This window comes from Pongo pygmaeus, chromosome 5 (assembly GCF_028885625.2).
Source record: "Pongo pygmaeus isolate AG05252 chromosome 5, NHGRI_mPonPyg2-v2.0_pri, whole genome shotgun sequence".
In the NCBI taxonomy this organism is placed as follows: domain Eukaryota; kingdom Metazoa; phylum Chordata; class Mammalia; order Primates; family Hominidae; genus Pongo; species Pongo pygmaeus.
In genome coordinates this window covers 24,011,429-24,027,817 of record NC_072378.2, presented here as the reverse complement: position 1 = coordinate 24,027,817, position 16,389 = coordinate 24,011,429, and the positions used below count along the sequence as shown (strand labels likewise).

General features: G+C 40.2%; 1 pseudogene; it reads right to left on the bottom strand.

The window, feature by feature from the left end:
* The window catches only part of LOC129038988 (interferon-stimulated 20 kDa exonuclease-like 2), a 30,876-nt pseudogene extending 25,565 nt beyond the window's left edge, over nt 1-5,311 (bottom strand).
* Nucleotides 5,312-16,389: the final 11,078 nt, after the last annotated feature.

The window sequence follows — 16,389 nt, the reverse complement described above, 5'->3', positions numbered from 1 at the left end:
TCCTAAAACAAGATGCTTGTATAACATTTAGGTAGGATTACAAAAATTAGAGATTATATACTTTTGTGCCTTGGGCCTGAAGTGTTTAAATTGCAACAGACTGTAATAAATAAATCCAGTAAACGTCAATAGATTTGAACCTCTCAACTGATGGAGGCAGTCCAGTTATAGGAGATACAGCTATAATTTGGAGGCCTAGTAACAGTAGGCAGTTTTTTAAAAAATGCCAGTCCATGAAACAAAACAAAAAAGTTGTTTTTTTAACCAAACTGAGTTTCATTACCAGAAAATATAACTAGCTCCTCCCGTTCTCCTTTTCCTCTCCTGCACCCTCTATATTCACTATGATATTGCTACTACTTCTATGGAAAACAGAACACCTATGGCATTTTATAATACCAGAAGATAAGCACATTCTATAACCTGGCCATTCCACAAATGACTAGATGTGTGAACATGTGCATTAGGATACTTACACATGCACATCAATCTTGATAACATCATCGTTGTAATAGCCCTTAGCTAAAAACAATCCAAATGTCCAACGGTAGAATGGGTAAAAGGTTGTATTATATTCATGCAAAAGAAAATTATAGAGCAATGAAAATGAATAAATCTGAGGTACATACAACAACTTGAATTTATCTGGAAAACATAATGTTGACCAAAAGAAACAAAAGTTAGAAGTGATAACAGTAATATTCAAAGAACATTCCAAAACCTAACCAAATAAAATTATCTGGGAATGCATGCATAAGTAGGTATCAAGAAAACAAAAGTGATTATTTCGTAAGTGGAGATAGTGATTGTCTCTGGAAGGGATATGGAGGTTTAAGGGATAAAGATGGGGCTCTTGGGGTGCTGCCTGGTCCTATTTCTTGACTTGCTTCTGGTTAGTTGGTGCATTAATTGTCTATTGCTGTATAACAAGTTATTCCAAAACTTAATGGCTTAAAATGACACAAATTTTTCATCTTATAGTTTTGGTGAGTCAGAAACCCAGGCGCAGATTGAGTCTCCTGCTTCAGAGTCTTTCACAGGTTGCAAACGAGGTGTTTGCCTGGGGTTTCTTACGAGGCTGAAATCAAGGTGTTGCCGGGGGTTGCAGCTATCTCAAGGTTCAACTGGGACAGGATCCACTTCCAGGTTTGTTTAGTAATTATTGAAGATTTATTTCCTTAGTGGCTGTTGGCCAGATACCACCCCCAGGTGGCCCTGTCTACCAGAGAAAGCATGCAACAAGAGCTAGAGAGAGAGAATAATACAAGACAGAAGTCACAGTTCTTGTAATTTAATTCCAGAATGACATCACATCACTTCTGTGACATTCTATTCATTAGAAGGAAGTCAGTAGGTCTAGCTCACACTCGAGAGGATTACTCAAGGGGGTGAACACATGGAGTTAGGGATCATTGGAAGCTATTTTTAAAAGTTGCTTGTCACACTGTGTGTTGGCTTCATAATAATTTGTGAAATGATACTTTCATGTTTTGTGCACTTTTTGTTGGTGTTTCACTTCATAATAAAGGAAACCTGGGGGATAGGCAGCTATAGAAACTCTAATGGCATGTTTCTTATGAACATATCCTTCTCCTTCCTTGTCTGCAAATAACATACATGGCATTTGGCCACTAAAAATCATTTGCTGATAATGAGCTAAATTTTTGTACCCTTGAGAACAGATAATTTTTATTGAACCAATCACAAAACAATTCTAGGAATCATAAAATTTTAAAGGTGAGGATGTAGAAAAATACTTGACTAATAAAATTCTCCACAAAAGGAGAATAAATGTGTGTTAAATATTAGAGGGGGGGAAGTTCCAAATGAGAAAGAAAATACAGACTGAACATGAACAATGATTTAGGATGGGTAGAATTGGGATAGCACTTCAGGGATGTATCTCTACAGAATGAATTAAGTCCTGAAAATGTATCTCTCGTTATTCTTGGGTTATTCATGATCTAGTTTACGTTATCCCTATAGTTCTAGTTCTGGGAACATGTTCTGACTTAGATATTTGCAAGCCTCAGAACGTTGGCTTCAAACTGTTTGACTCCATCACACACATGTGTATGAAGTGCCCATCTGTATCCTTTTCAGAATGTATCTCTCAGTAGGATGTGGAATGCAACAGAAAGACTCAGGTTCACTATCATAAGGCCATGGAACAAGGGGCTCAGAGGTTAGGTTGAATTGTGATGAGTTGAGACAGGCAGGTCATAGAGAGGAACTTGGAGGTGTCTGTGGGAACACCTAGGGAAATGGTGCTTATTACCGTCCTGGTTTCAGTGATGAGAACTAGAAGGATGATGTCTCAGGGGTCCTGTCCAGGGCCCTCTGTTTCTCAGAGCCTTGAAGCTTTGTGAAGGAGCATCTGGAGAACAGGGAAAGTCATGTGTACGTGTTAAACTCAGAGTTTAGATCCTGGCATGGACTTCAGAGATCCCTGATTCTGGTCACTTCATTTATAAAGGCAGAATTCGAGTCCTAGGAAAATCAAGACTAAAGTCAAATGGCCAGTTAGTATCTTTATCAAGCCATGATGTGTTACATTAGCTTTAATATTTTATTTAAGCAATAAGTTATTTGCTGCAGGTTTTGCTTACATTTGGTATAGATAGTTTGAAAATACCTACCTTAAGTCCTGAAATGGGCTCTATTAAAGCAGTTTGATAGCAACAGATTTGGGGAAAATGCTTAGTTTTTTTAATGACACACTGCTTTATGGAAGGTGTGAAAAGTGGGATGGAAATGGATCATGAGAATTTTTCTAAAGTGGGATGGGAATGGACCTAAAGTGGGATGAAAATGGACCATGAGAATTTTTTCAGGGTTAGATTCTAGTCATTTTGATCTCTTCTACACTTTGATGTTTAGGAGCCTTCTTTTCTTTTGGGATCTGGTCTCAGTTGAAATTCCTTAGTTCTGAGTGCAAACTCAAGGCAGCTAAGAATTTACCCAGTACAAACTACTTTTCTTTCCTTACAAGTCTTGTTTTGCACAACCAAATTCTACACAACACAGTTAGCCTCCCAACAGTTCTTGATTTCTTGCTGCCATGTGCCCTGACCCCTGGTTCTTTCCCAAGATAACCTGTGTTTGCAGTCCTGCTCCAGAGTTTTCTATTTTCACTTTCTCCGACTTAAGTCAAACTATTGGATAGTGAAACTGCTCCTCAGGTGCATTCCTGCAGGACCTTGGCTTCCAATAGGAAAGCTTAGTCAGAGAGTACAGCCTCTGTCCATTGACATTTTAGGGGCCCTGATGTTCCTGGCAACACAACAAATAGCTCCTGAGAAAGAACAGCCAACGTTATAATCCATATTTTACTTGCTAAGGTGAATATTACTATTCTGCCATAAACTTGTTATTCTTTTGCAGGCTCTTACAGTGGAGAAGAGAGCTTAGATACTGAATATGAGTTTACTAAATACTACAGATCACTTCTCTACTCTTCTACCCAGACTTAACATCTCTCCACCCAGTCAGTAATAATAAAATGATGATGATAAAATAACATAGTAGTAATAACAAAATGTAGTGTTTACTATATTTCAGTACCTTCCATCATTATTTTATTATTCCTTACAATAAACCAATAAATTAGTCTGATGGATATTAGAGGAAGAATACATCTCTTACCTCCATTTTCTAAAGCAATTGTAAGCCTCAGAATTGTCTTTTTTTTTTTTTTTCTTTAAGGCAGTCTCTCTGGGCTCAGACAATCCTCAGTTTCACGAGTAGCTGGGACTACAGACATACACCACCACACCTGGCTAATTTTTAAATTTTTTGTAGAAATGAGATCACTTTGTTGCTCGGGTTGGTCTCAAACTCCCAGGCTCAAGAGATCCACCTGCCTCAGCCTCCCATAGTACTGGGATTATAGGTGTGAGCCACCACACCTGGCGTAATTGTATTTTCTTGTTCCACTATTTATTCCTCCTTGTGGAGGTAGGATTATTTGTTTATATGGTAAGCAACAGATATTGGTACATGTTTTTCTCCTTGACTGATTTAATCTCTCAAACATCATTCTCTAGGTCACTTGAAACCAGACCAGAGTGAAGCAAAGATGGGAGTGTGTCTGTTCCCAAGACAGAGTCTTGGGGTGAGCTGATACATGCCACATACTTCTAGGGGAAGGGTGAACACGTGGTGAGCCTGACCACTGGAAGCTCACATACTGCTGCCGCCTTATTGTTTTGATTTCTCAATTGTCTCACCTCCTAGGGTGTTATTTACTGGGTGGACCTCCTCATAACTAAATAGTACATTTTGGGAACCTTGAAGAGTAGAAAAGGACTGGGATTTAGAGAGCACAATGAACTTAGAGATTGAAATTTTGGCTTTCGATAAAGCTGGTTTTTGCAGCTGGACACGGTGGCTCATGCCTGTAATCCCAGCACTTTGGGAGGCCGAGGCGGGCGGATCACGAGGTCAGGAGACAGGGACTATCCTGGCTAACATGGTGAAACCCCGTCTCTACTAAAAATACAAAAAATTAGCCGGGCATGGTGGCACGTGCCTGTGGTCCTAGCTACTCAGGAGGCTGAGGCAGGAGAATCGCTTGAATCTGGGCAGTGGGAGTTGCAGTGAGCCGAGATCATGCCACTGCACTCCAGCCTGGCGACAGAGTGAGATTCCATCTCAAAACAAACAAAAAGCTGGTTTTTGCATTTCCTCTATTTGGCCTTTTATGGATATAGCCTGACAGAGTCTGGACATCTCATATCATGCTGCATCTTACTTGAGTGGTGACTGCAGCTTAGGACAGCTGAATTCCCAGGTGGGCATCCCTTTTTACGTGGTCCTTGAGAAAGTACTCAAGGGACCTATACAAATGCACAGAGTTCTGGAGGTGGTGGCAGCTGTCCGTGAGCACAGGGCCCTCAGCCAACATCATGGCTGGGCTATGTGATCATGCTGGCTCAACCAAGGGACGAGAATTGAGCCTAGACTCTCAGCCGAACGCTGGTGTCTTAGCCGAACGCTGGTGTCTCAGCCGAACGCTGGTGTCTTAGCCGAACGCTGGTGTCTTAGCCGAACGCTGGTGTCTCAGCCGAACGCTGGTGTCTTAGCCGAACGCTGGTGTCTTAGCCGAACGAACGCTGGTGTCTTAGCCGAACGCTGGTGTCTTAGCCGAACGAACGCTGGTGTCTTAGCCGAACGCTGGTGTCTTAGCCTTAATGTGTAGGATGCTAGAGTTGACCTTGGAACCCACAACAAGGATGGCTGCTACTGGAGGAGGAACTGAGAGGGTAATAATGGGGACTCACCTTAAAGCAGGTGAAGCTCCAATATCCATGTTTAGATTTTTTTCCCCTGTGTTTATCATTATGTTTCTCTGTCAGGAAAGCAACGGTAGCCAAGTTCCATAAGGTCAAAGAACAGGAGCTCTACTTTCTAATGCCAAACTTAGGTGTAGGCAGTGTTAGGTAAACAATCCAAAATAATTTTCCCTTTTTGATCTTGTATCAAAATGATATTAAGGCCAAGAGGGAGAACTGAGAAGAGCCTAACATTAAATTCATGTGGCCTGACTGCCAAAGTCACCACCATCCTCCTGCCCAGCAGTGTTCATTTTGGCCCTGGATTTGTCACTTAAGCCCTGACATGGTTTCAGAGGCTAAACTGAAGTGGACTGCATAAAATAGTCAAAAAATTGTTTATCTAAAATTCAAATTTAACTGGGCATCCTGGATTGTATTTTTATTTGCTAAATCTGGCAACCTACCTAGGTGAGGTTATCAAACATGGAAAACTGATAGTAGAAAAGGTTCCTTTGAAGAGTTGACATTTTAATATTCCCAGAACTTACAGATAATCTTCATTATGGCAGATGACATAAAATATAGTTAGGAGATTAAGAAAACAAATGGCTAGGGAAGGGATTAGATACAGGCAAAAGGAAGAAATATATAACAAACGATGTTAGCCCTATGTGTGTTAGAAGGAAAAATACTCAATTTAAGGAATAGGTTATACATTCTAGTTAGCTTTTCTGATAAGACCAGGAGATCAGCAATATAAATTGAAATATTACAGATAAAGTTGTAGCAAAAGGAAATGCTACTCAAGGCAGTATACTAATATTCAAGGCAGAAACTTTCAGAAAGATAAAAGAGCAAGGCAGAAGTATTAGTGCTTGTTAGCCCCAGGGGTACAAAATAAAGAAAATTGGAAGTTTACTTGAAACAATTCTCCATCTGAAAATAATGTAGGCAAAAAGAACAGACTTCATAGGCTAAAGCAAAGTCATAGTAAGGAGCATTAGAAGTAGTCTGTGTGGTAAAGAGCTAAAAATGGCTGCTTATGAGAGATTGAGAGCCTGGGTTGCTAAACAGAGTCAACCTCACTGCATTCCTGGGATACCAGAATATGGAACCCAGAAGCAAAGTGCACATTAAAAAGATTTGGTATCAGGATGATGGCGGCCTCATAGAATGAGCTGGGAGGAGTCCCTCCTCCTCAATTTTTTGGAATAGTTTCAGTAGGAATTGCACCAGCTCTTTTTTATACATCTGATAGAATTCAGCTGTGAATCTCTCTGGTCTTGGGCTTTTTTGTTTGGCAGGCTTTTTCTTACTGATTCAATTTCGGAACTAATTATTGGTCTGTTCACGGATTCAGTTTCTTTCTAGTTCAGTCTTGGGAGGATGTATATGTCTAGGAATTTGTCCATTTCTTCTAGATTTTCTAGTTTGTATACATAGAGGTGTTCATCATAGTATCTAATGGCTTATTGTATTTGTGTGGGGTCAGTGGTAACATCCTCTTTGCCATTTCGATTTGTGTTTATTTGGATCTTCTCTCTTGTGTTTATTAGTCTAGTTAGTGGTCTTATTAATGCTTTGAAAGAAACAACTCATGGATTTGTTGATCTTTTGTATGATTTTTCGTGTCTCAACTTTTTTCAGTTCATCTCTGATTTTGGTTATTGTCTTCTAGTTTAGGGTTGGTTTGCTCTTGCTTCTCTAGCTCTAGCTGTGATGTTAGGTTGTTAATTTGAGATCTTTCTAACTTTTTGATGTGGGTGTTTAGAGCTATAAACATCCCTCTCAACACTGCCTTGGCTGTGTCCCAGAGATTCTGGTATGTTGTATCTTTGTTCTAATTACTTTCAAAGAATTTCTTGATTTCTGCCTTAATTTTATTGTTTACCCTAAAAGTCATTCAGGAGTAGGTTGTTTAATTTCCATGTAACAGTATGGTTTTGAGTGACTTTTCATAGTAAGGATTTCTATTTTTATTTTAGTGTGGTCTGAGTGTGGTTGGTATGATTTTGGTATTTTTAAATTTGCTAAGTATTGTTTTATGTCTGATCATGTGGTCGATTTTGGAGTATGTGCAATGAGAATAATGGACATTCTGTTTTTGGATGGAGACCTCTGCAGATACGTACTAGGTCCTTTTGGTCAAGTGTTTGGGTTCAGGTCCTGAGTACAGTTTTCTGTAGGAAAACTGAAATTATCAATAAATCTGTAGATTGAGTAACTCCAACAATATATAAATAAGATTTTCATAACCTTCTAAAATAATCCTGAATTCAATTGGAAGATAACATAGGTACTAATAGATCAACATTTTTGAAAAATAAATGTAACATTTATTTTTCAAATAAACAAAATGGCAATAATTGAGTTTTCAATAATTCAGTGTTTATAGTGACTTTATAGGACATAACTACTGTGAATAATGAAAATCAACTGTATATAAAAAGGGTCAGATTCAATAGTTAAAGGATATGCATGCAACAATATTGTAATTCTTTTAACCTTTACATTAAAATGGATCATAATGATTATGCTCATAGTACTGTGATTTGGACATTTTTGTATAGTGTTATTTTAAATTAACAGCATTTAAAATATTTTTACTATTTCACACAATAATTCCATTTCTAGGACTCTGTTCTGAGGAAATAATCAGAATGCTATCAAATATAGAGAGCTGTTCATGATTTAGTATTAAGAATTTTAAAATGCAAAGCATCAAACTGTAAATAGCATGATCCCAACTACTTAAAATATGTATAAAACAGAAGGCACAGTGAAAAAAATTCAGAAGCTTGATAACACTAGAATTTTTTCTCTTAAAAATTGGTTTTATTTCTTATCATTCCCAACTTTGGTGTACCCACCACACTATAAATCTATGCATGTATATATTTTATATAACTTTGCTTATATATGCTCTTGCAAAATATATGCATGGAATATATATGACTTATGTAAATAGTACTGCATTAGCTCATTCTGTTCCTGTCTTGACTACTGCTTTGATTTTTGACCTCCCTTCCATGCTAGAGTGCATCCAATAACTCCTCCTGATTACTGAGTTATACTGGTCATATGTAACTATCTGTTGATAGTTCCCTGTTCACTTTCCCAATAATAGACAACCAGGTTGCCTCCAACTTTCTGCCCTCTAAGTGATGCTGAAATAAGCATTCTCATAGATACTCTCCCATCTGTCAAATCGTGGACCGTAACATGTTTATGCTTGAATTGACTTGGTAAGTAACCCGTCCTTCAGAATGTCACTGGTACATTTGACTTATGGGATCATGGCTATTTGTGTTTTCCTCAATTTGTGTGCATGATCTTTATACAAATAAAACTAATGTACTTCAAATGTGTTCAAGAGGAAGTTCTCTGAATAGATCCCAGGTCTTCCTGTATCATTGATTTTGCTAGTTTAGTTTTTTTAATCTTGCATGCACTCCTCCTGTGGTAGACAGAGTAATGGTCCCCAAAAGATGTCTAAATCCTAATCCCTGGAACCTGTGAATACGTTAGCTCAGATAGCAAAAGGGACTTTGCAAGTGTAATTAAGTTAAAGACCTTGAAATGAAACGATTATCTGGGATCATCCCAGTGGACCCAGTCCAATCACATGAATCCTTAAAAGTGGAAGAGGGAGGCATAGAAGTGGGTCAATTACTAAGCTATTTGTATATTTGTATTCACTACGACCCATCAAAAGCACCTACTAATAGATATGTCTCCCTTGCTAGAGTAATCTCTAAGCAGGCAGGACAATGACGGACACATAGCAGACCCCTGATAAACACTTTTGACTTCTTTATATGGTCACTCTTGAAATAGTAGGTGGAGCTCTACTACTGAATAAAAGTGCTTCTGGGGACAGCAATATGGAGGGGAGCTCTTTGCCAGATTTTATTTTGGAATTCATAATTTGTATTTGCAGAATCCTTGGGATTTGTGAATGTTACCCCATGTGGCAAAAGGGACTCTGAAGATGTACTTAAATGAAAGATTATGAAACGAAGACATGATCCTGGGTTATTCAAGTGGGCTCATTGTAATCGCAGGAATTTTTATGAGAGACAGAAGGAGTCAGAGGACAAGGCAATGTGGTGACAGAGACCAGAGTGAGTCTTGGAGATGGAGAGACATCACAAGGCAAGGCCCACAGGCAGCCTATAGAAACCAGCAGTTCCGTAATGACTCTCTTTCAAGAAAATACTTCTCCCTTGAGAGAGCCCAGGCCTTCACCACTGCTGCTGCATTCCTGTGTTTTAAGGGTCTAATTACATCTTCCATGCTGGTGGCTGTCACCTTCAGTGGCTCAAGGCACACAGGTGTCACCACTTGTGTACTGTGAGTCACTGCTATGAATAACCTTTAAGCTCCTGGACTTTGTAAATTATTTAATTTTTAAAAAATTCAAGCTTATCCCCATAATACATTGCCTTCTTAGTGCTCATTCTTCTGCATTTTGCTATGCTTTCTTAAATAAGACAGGGATGGCTGTATACTTAGGGACCCTAGAATTGTATAGAACCATATTTTCCTATTGAGGATGTTGCAAAGGAAGATGTCATCATGTAGCTTAAAATAAAAACCCATCAACTGGGTGGGTGGATATAAAGCTGAAGTAGAGGAATGAATCAGTAGCAATTTTAAGGTTCTGAGACTTGGTTCCTGAAAGGTATGGGAATTGTTCAGGGGAACTTTTTTTTGGTAGTGGAGGGGTGTGTGTGTGTGTGAATTATTTATGTGTTTGAGGCAAATAAAAGTTCTGCAGATATCTGCCAGTATGAAATTGAAGATTGAAAGAGTACAAGAGAACAAACAGGGATATTTAGGGGTCCGCAGATAATACCATTGAGTATTAGAAAAAAGTTTGTTTTTTTATTTGCTGTTGTTAAATTATACAAGAGAAAAGTGCTAAGGAATAAGTCTTTGGGAATCCGAAACAATACCTGCTGTCAGTCTGTGGAAAAAGGTAACGGGGGCAGAGAAGTCATTTATGGAAGTTGTAGGAAAGAAGTCATTATTATACAGTATCACAGACATCAAAAAGAGAATTTCTTGAGGGGTATTCAACAGTGTAATTCCCATAGTAAGTTTTCTTTGCGTATCAAGAAAGAAAGACTTTGCTTGATCATGTCAGGGCTGTTGCAGAACATAATTCCAGCGGATGCCATTAGTAATTTTGTCTGTGCTGTGAATGTTTTCCTCTAGAGTTGTGCATTGCACAGCCTGTGCAGCTGCTGTTTGGGAAAGATCAATCACATTATTGAGAGCATTTAGGGAGAGATGCATAGCTAGAGGCAAAATGGAGGAGGAGAGAAGAATTAACACTGATACACATCAGGAGGAAGGGGAGAGTCACAGAGTTGGAAAAGGTGCAGAAAGAAAAGACAAATGCTACAAAGAAAACTTTTCTGAATACTTTTTTTTTTTTCCCTTGATTTGGACTGCTACTTCTGACTGGCAAGCTCTCATCTATTGTTTCAGACTAGGCAAACTTCATCTCTCTGAAACCTCCTCCCATCACTGCAAAGAGAACTAATAGCTTTTTAAGAGATATATAAATTTATAACACTTGCTATAAATCTGTCAACAGTCTCAACAACATTGTATTATAATTGTGTGTCTGTTCTCCCGATAAAGTGCTCTTGTCTTTGGGCACAGAAGTCTTAGGTCCAAGTAGGAGGTAAAAAGATAGCCTCAGGAACAGACAGATGGACTTTCCGCAGGTGCATGTACCTTGGCTGTGAAGCGCCCACAAGCTCTATTAATCCATGATTAGTGAAATTTCACCTCTATGGCTCCTCCTTGTAGTGGACCTCTATAGCAGTGCTTCTCAAATTATAATAAAGATTTTGCTAAATAAAGATTCTGATTTAGTAGGTCTGGGGTGGCATGATGAGATCTATATTGTTAACATGTGCTTAGGTGAGGCCGGTGCTGTTGGTCTGAGGACCACACTTTGAGTGCAAGGCTCCAGGCTAGATTGAATAACCTTAGCACTGTGGCTCTGTCCTAACACCAAGGGTCTGAAACTGGCTTACATTTGTTGCAGAGAAATAGAAGATCTGACCATATATATGATTTGGGAACTGGAACCTTAAGATCCTCTTTTCCTACTGATTTCTCTTTTTTGAGGCTTTAATTTTAACTTGACAAACAAACATTGTATATGTTTATTATATGCAACATGCTGTTTTGAAATATGTATACATTGTGGAATGGCTAAATTGAGAAAACTGACACATGCATTACGTCACACACCTTTTGTGGTGAAAACACTTAAAATCTACCCTTAGCAATTTTCAAGAACGTGATACATTGTTGTTAATGATAGTCATGATGTTGTACAGTAGGCCTCTTGAACTGGTTCCTCCTATCTGACATTTTGTATCCTTTGACTAACATACCCACACTCCCATCCCTGGGCTCTGGTATCCACCATTCTACTCTTGACTTCAATGAATTTAACGTTTTTTAGATTCCACATATACGTAAGGTCATATGATACTTGCTTTCTTGTTCCTGGCCTATTTCACTTAACACAGTGTCATTTAGGTTCATGCATGTCCTCAAATGAGAAGATTTTCTTTCTTTTTTTTTTAAGGCTGAACAGTAGTTAATTGTCTATATGTACTACAATTTTCTTTCATTCATCCATTGATGGACACCTAGGTTGATTCCATATCTTGGCTATTGTGAATAATGCTGCAGTGAACGTGGCAGTGCAGATACCTCTTCAACATATGGATTTCATTTCCTTTGGATCTATACCAATTAGTGGGATTGCTGGATCATGTAGTGCTGTTTAATTTTTTGAGAAGCCTCCTAATATAGTTTAGATATTTGTCCCCACCCAAATCTCAGGTTGAATTGTAATGCTCAATGCTGGAGGTGAGGCCTGATGGGAGGAGTTTGGGTCATGGGAATGTATGCCTCATGGCCTGGTGCTGTCTTTACCAAAGTGAGTGACTTATTTTGAGATCTGGTCATTTAAAAGTGTGTAGCCCCTCCTCCCTCCTCTCCCTCTTCTCCCTCTCCCTCTTCCTCTTCTCCCTCTCCCTCTTCTCCCTTTTCTCCCTCCTCTCCCTTTTCTCCCTTTTCTCCCTCCTCTCCCTCCTCTCCCTCCTCTCCCTCCTCTCCCTCCTCTCCCTCCTCTCCCTCCTCTCCCTCCTCTCCCTCCCCTCCCTCCCCTCCCTCCCCTCCCTCCCCTCCCTCCCCTCCCTCCTCTCCCTCCCCTCCCTCCCCTCCCTCCCCTCCCTCCCCTCCCTCTCCCTCTCCTCCCTCTCCCTCTCCTCCCTCTCCCTCTCCTCCCTCTCCCTCTCCTCCCTCTCCCTCTCCTCCCTCTCCTCCCTCTCCCTCTCCTCCCTCTCCCTCTCCTCCCTCTCCCTCTCCTCCCTCTCCCTCTCCTCCCTCTCCTCCCTCTCCCTCTCCTCCCTCTCCCTCTCCTCCCTCTCCCTCTCCTCCCTCTCCCTCTCCTCCCTCTCCCTCTCCTCCCTCTCCCTCTCCTCCCTCTCCCTCTCCTCCCTCTCCCTCTCCTCCCTCTCCCTCTCCTCCCTCTCCCTCTCCTCCCTCTCCCTCTCCTCCCTCTCCCTCTCCTCCCTCTCCCTCTCCTCCCTCTCCCTCTCCTCCCTCTCCCTCTCCTCCCTCTCCCTCTCCTCCCTCTCCCTCTCCTCCCTCTCCCTCTCCCTCTCCTCCCTCTCCCTCTCCTCCCTCTCCCTCTCCTCCCTCTCCCTCTCCTCCCTCTCCCTCTCCTCCCTCTCCCTCTCCTCCCTCTCCCTCTCCTCCCTCTCCTCCCTCTCCCTCTCCCTCTCCTCCCTCTCCTCCCTCTCCCTCTCCTCCCTCTCCTCCCTCTCCCTCTCCTCCCTCTCCCTCTCCTCCCTCTCCCTCTCCCTCTCCTCCCTCTCCCTCTCCTCCCTCTCCCTCTCCCTCCCCCCTCTCCCTCTCCCTCCCCCCTCTCCCTCTCCCTCCCCCCTCTCCCTCTCCCTCCCCCCTCTCCCTCTCCCTCCCCCCTCTCCCTCTCCCTCCCCCCTCTCCCTCTCCCTCCCCCCTCTCCCTCTCCCTCCCCCCTCTCCCTCTCCCTCCCCCCTCTCCCTCTCCCTCCCCCCTCCCTCTCCCTCCCCCCCTCCCTCTCCCTCCCCCCCTCCCTCTCCCTCCCCCCTCTCCCTCTCCCTCCCCCCTCTCCCTCTCCCTCACCCCTCCTCCCCCCTCCCCTCACCCCTCCTCCCCCCTCCCCTCACCCCTCCTCCTCCCCCTCCCGCTTTCACAGTATCAAAACAGCATGGTACTGAAATAAAAACAGATATATAGATCAGTGAAGCAGAATATAAAGCCCAGAATTAAACTCATGCATTTACAGTCGATTGCCAAGAGCACACAACGGAAAAAGAGGTCTCTTCAATAAACAGAGTAGGGGCATTTAAAAGTGTGTAGCATCTCTCCCTCCACTCTCTCTGCAGTGAACATGGCAGTGCAGATATCTCTTCAACATAAGGATTTTATTTCCTTTGGATATATACTAATTAGTGGGATTGCTGAATCATGCAGTAGTCTTTATGTTTAATTTTTTGAGAAGCCTCCTAATATAGTTTAAATACTTGTCCCCACCCAAATCTTATGTTGAATTGTAAAGCCCAATGCTGGAGGTAAGGCCTGATGGGAGGTGTTTGGGTCATGGGAGTGGATGCCTCCCTCATGGCTTGGGGCTGTTTTCACCAGAGTGAGTGAGTTCTCTTGAGATCTGGTCAAGTCCCTGCTCCTGCTTTGCCTTCACTATGATTGTAAGCTTCCTGAGGCCTCCCCCAGAAGCTGATGCCAGAGCTATGCTTCCTGTACAGCCTATAGAACTGTGAGCTAATTAAACCTTTTTTTATATAAATTACCCAGTCTCAGGGATTTATTTATAGCAATGCAAGAACAGCCTAACACATCTCCACATTTTCCATAATGACTATACTAATTCACATTCTGACAGTGTACAAGGGTTCTCTTTTCTCCGTATCCTCTTCAACCCTTACCATTTGCCTTTTTGATGATAGGCATTCTTACAGATGTGAGGTGATACCTTGTAGTTTCGATTTGCATTTCTGATTAGTTATTTTGAGCATTTTTCCCCATGCTAGTTGGACAATTGTATATCCTCTTTTGAGAAATGTCTATTCAGATTTTTTGTCCATTTTTAATTGGGTTCATTACTATTTTAGTTTCTTATGTATTTTGGATAATCCTTTATCAGATGTATGGTTTACAAATCTTTTCTTCCATTCTATAGAATGTTTCTTCACTCTGTTGATTGTTTCCTTGGCTGTGCAGAGCTTTTTATTATGATGTCGTTTCACTTAATAATTTTTGTTTTTTGTTGCCTTTGCTTTTGGGTTTATATTCAAAAATTATTACTCATACCAATGTCGTGGAACTTTTCCCCATGTTTTCTTCTATAAGTTTTACAGTTTCAGATCTTACATATAAATCCTTAATCCATTTTGAGCTGATTTTAGTATATGGTGTGAATAAGCATTTAATTTCATTCTTCTGCTTGTGGATATCCAGTTGTCCCTACTCTGTTTATTGAAGAGATTTCTTTTTCTATTGTGTGCTCTTGGCAATCAATTGACTGTAGATGCATGAGTTTAATTCTGGGCTTTATATTCTGCTTCACTGATCTGTATATCTGTTTTTATTCCAATACCATGCTGTTTTGATTACTATTGCTTTGTAGTAGTATATTTTGAAATCAGGTAGTGTGATGCCTCCAGCTTTGTTGTTTTTGCTCAAGATTGCTTTGGCTATTTGGAGTCTTTTATGGTTCCACACAAATTTTAGAATGTTTTTCTATTTCTGTGGAAAATGTCATTGCAATTTTGATAGGGTTTGCAGTGAATCCATAGATCACTTTGGGTAGTATGGATATTTTAGCCATGTTATTTTTTTCAGTTTATAAACATAGGATATCTTCCCATTTGTGTCTTCAATTTCATTAATATTTTGTAGTATTCAGTATACAGATCTTTTACATTCTTATTAAAGTTACTCCTGGGTTTTCTTTTTGTAGCTGTTGTAAATAAGATTATTTTCTTAGTTTGATAACTTGTTATCAGTGTATAGAAATGCCTCTATTGTATGTTTACATTCCATAAGTTTACTGAATTTATTAGTCCTAAGAGTTTTTTGGTAGACTCTTTAGGGTTTTTTTTAATATAAATAAGATAGGTCATCTTTAAACAGGGATAATTTAAATTCTTCCTTTCCAATTTGAATACTTTTTATTTATTTCTCTTGCCTAATTGTTCTGGCTAAAACTTCTAGTACTATGTTGAAAGAAGTAATGAAAGCAGGCATCCTTACCTTATTCCTTATCTTAGAGGAAGAGGGTTCAACTTTTCACTGTTGAGTATAATATTAGCTGTGGGTTTGTGATATGTGGCCTTTATTGTGTTGAGGTACCTTCCTTCTACATATAATTTGTTGACAATTTTTATTATGAAAGGATGTCAAATTTTGCCCAATGATTTTTCTACATTTATTGAAATGATCATTTTTTTTTTCTTCATTATGTTCATGTGGCTTATCACATTTATAGATTTGCATATATTAAAATATCTTTGATTCCCTGGGATAAATCTATCTAGATCATGGTGAATGATCCTTTTAATGTTCTACCAAATTTGGTTTGCTAGTATTTTGTTGAGGACTTTTGCATCTATATTCAAAGATTTTGGCCTGTAACATTCTCTTTTTGTAGTTTTCTTGTCTGGCTTCACTCTCAGGGTATTGCAGACCTCATAAAATGAGTTTGGAAGTATTCCCTCTTGGTCAGTTTTTTGAAAGAGTTTGAGAAGGATTGGTATTAGTTTTTCTTTAAATGTTGGTTAGAATTTTGCAGTGAAGCCATCAGGTTCTGGGCTTTGCCTGATGGAAAACTTTTAATTACTGATCTAATCTCCTTACTCATTATTGGCCTGTTCAGGTTTTCTCTTTTGTTGTGATTCACTCTTGGTATGTTGTCTGTATCTTGGAATTTATCAGTTTCTTCTAGGTTATCCAATTTGTTGGTTATCCAATAGTCTCTCATAAGCGTTTGTATTTCTGTGATATCAGTTATGTC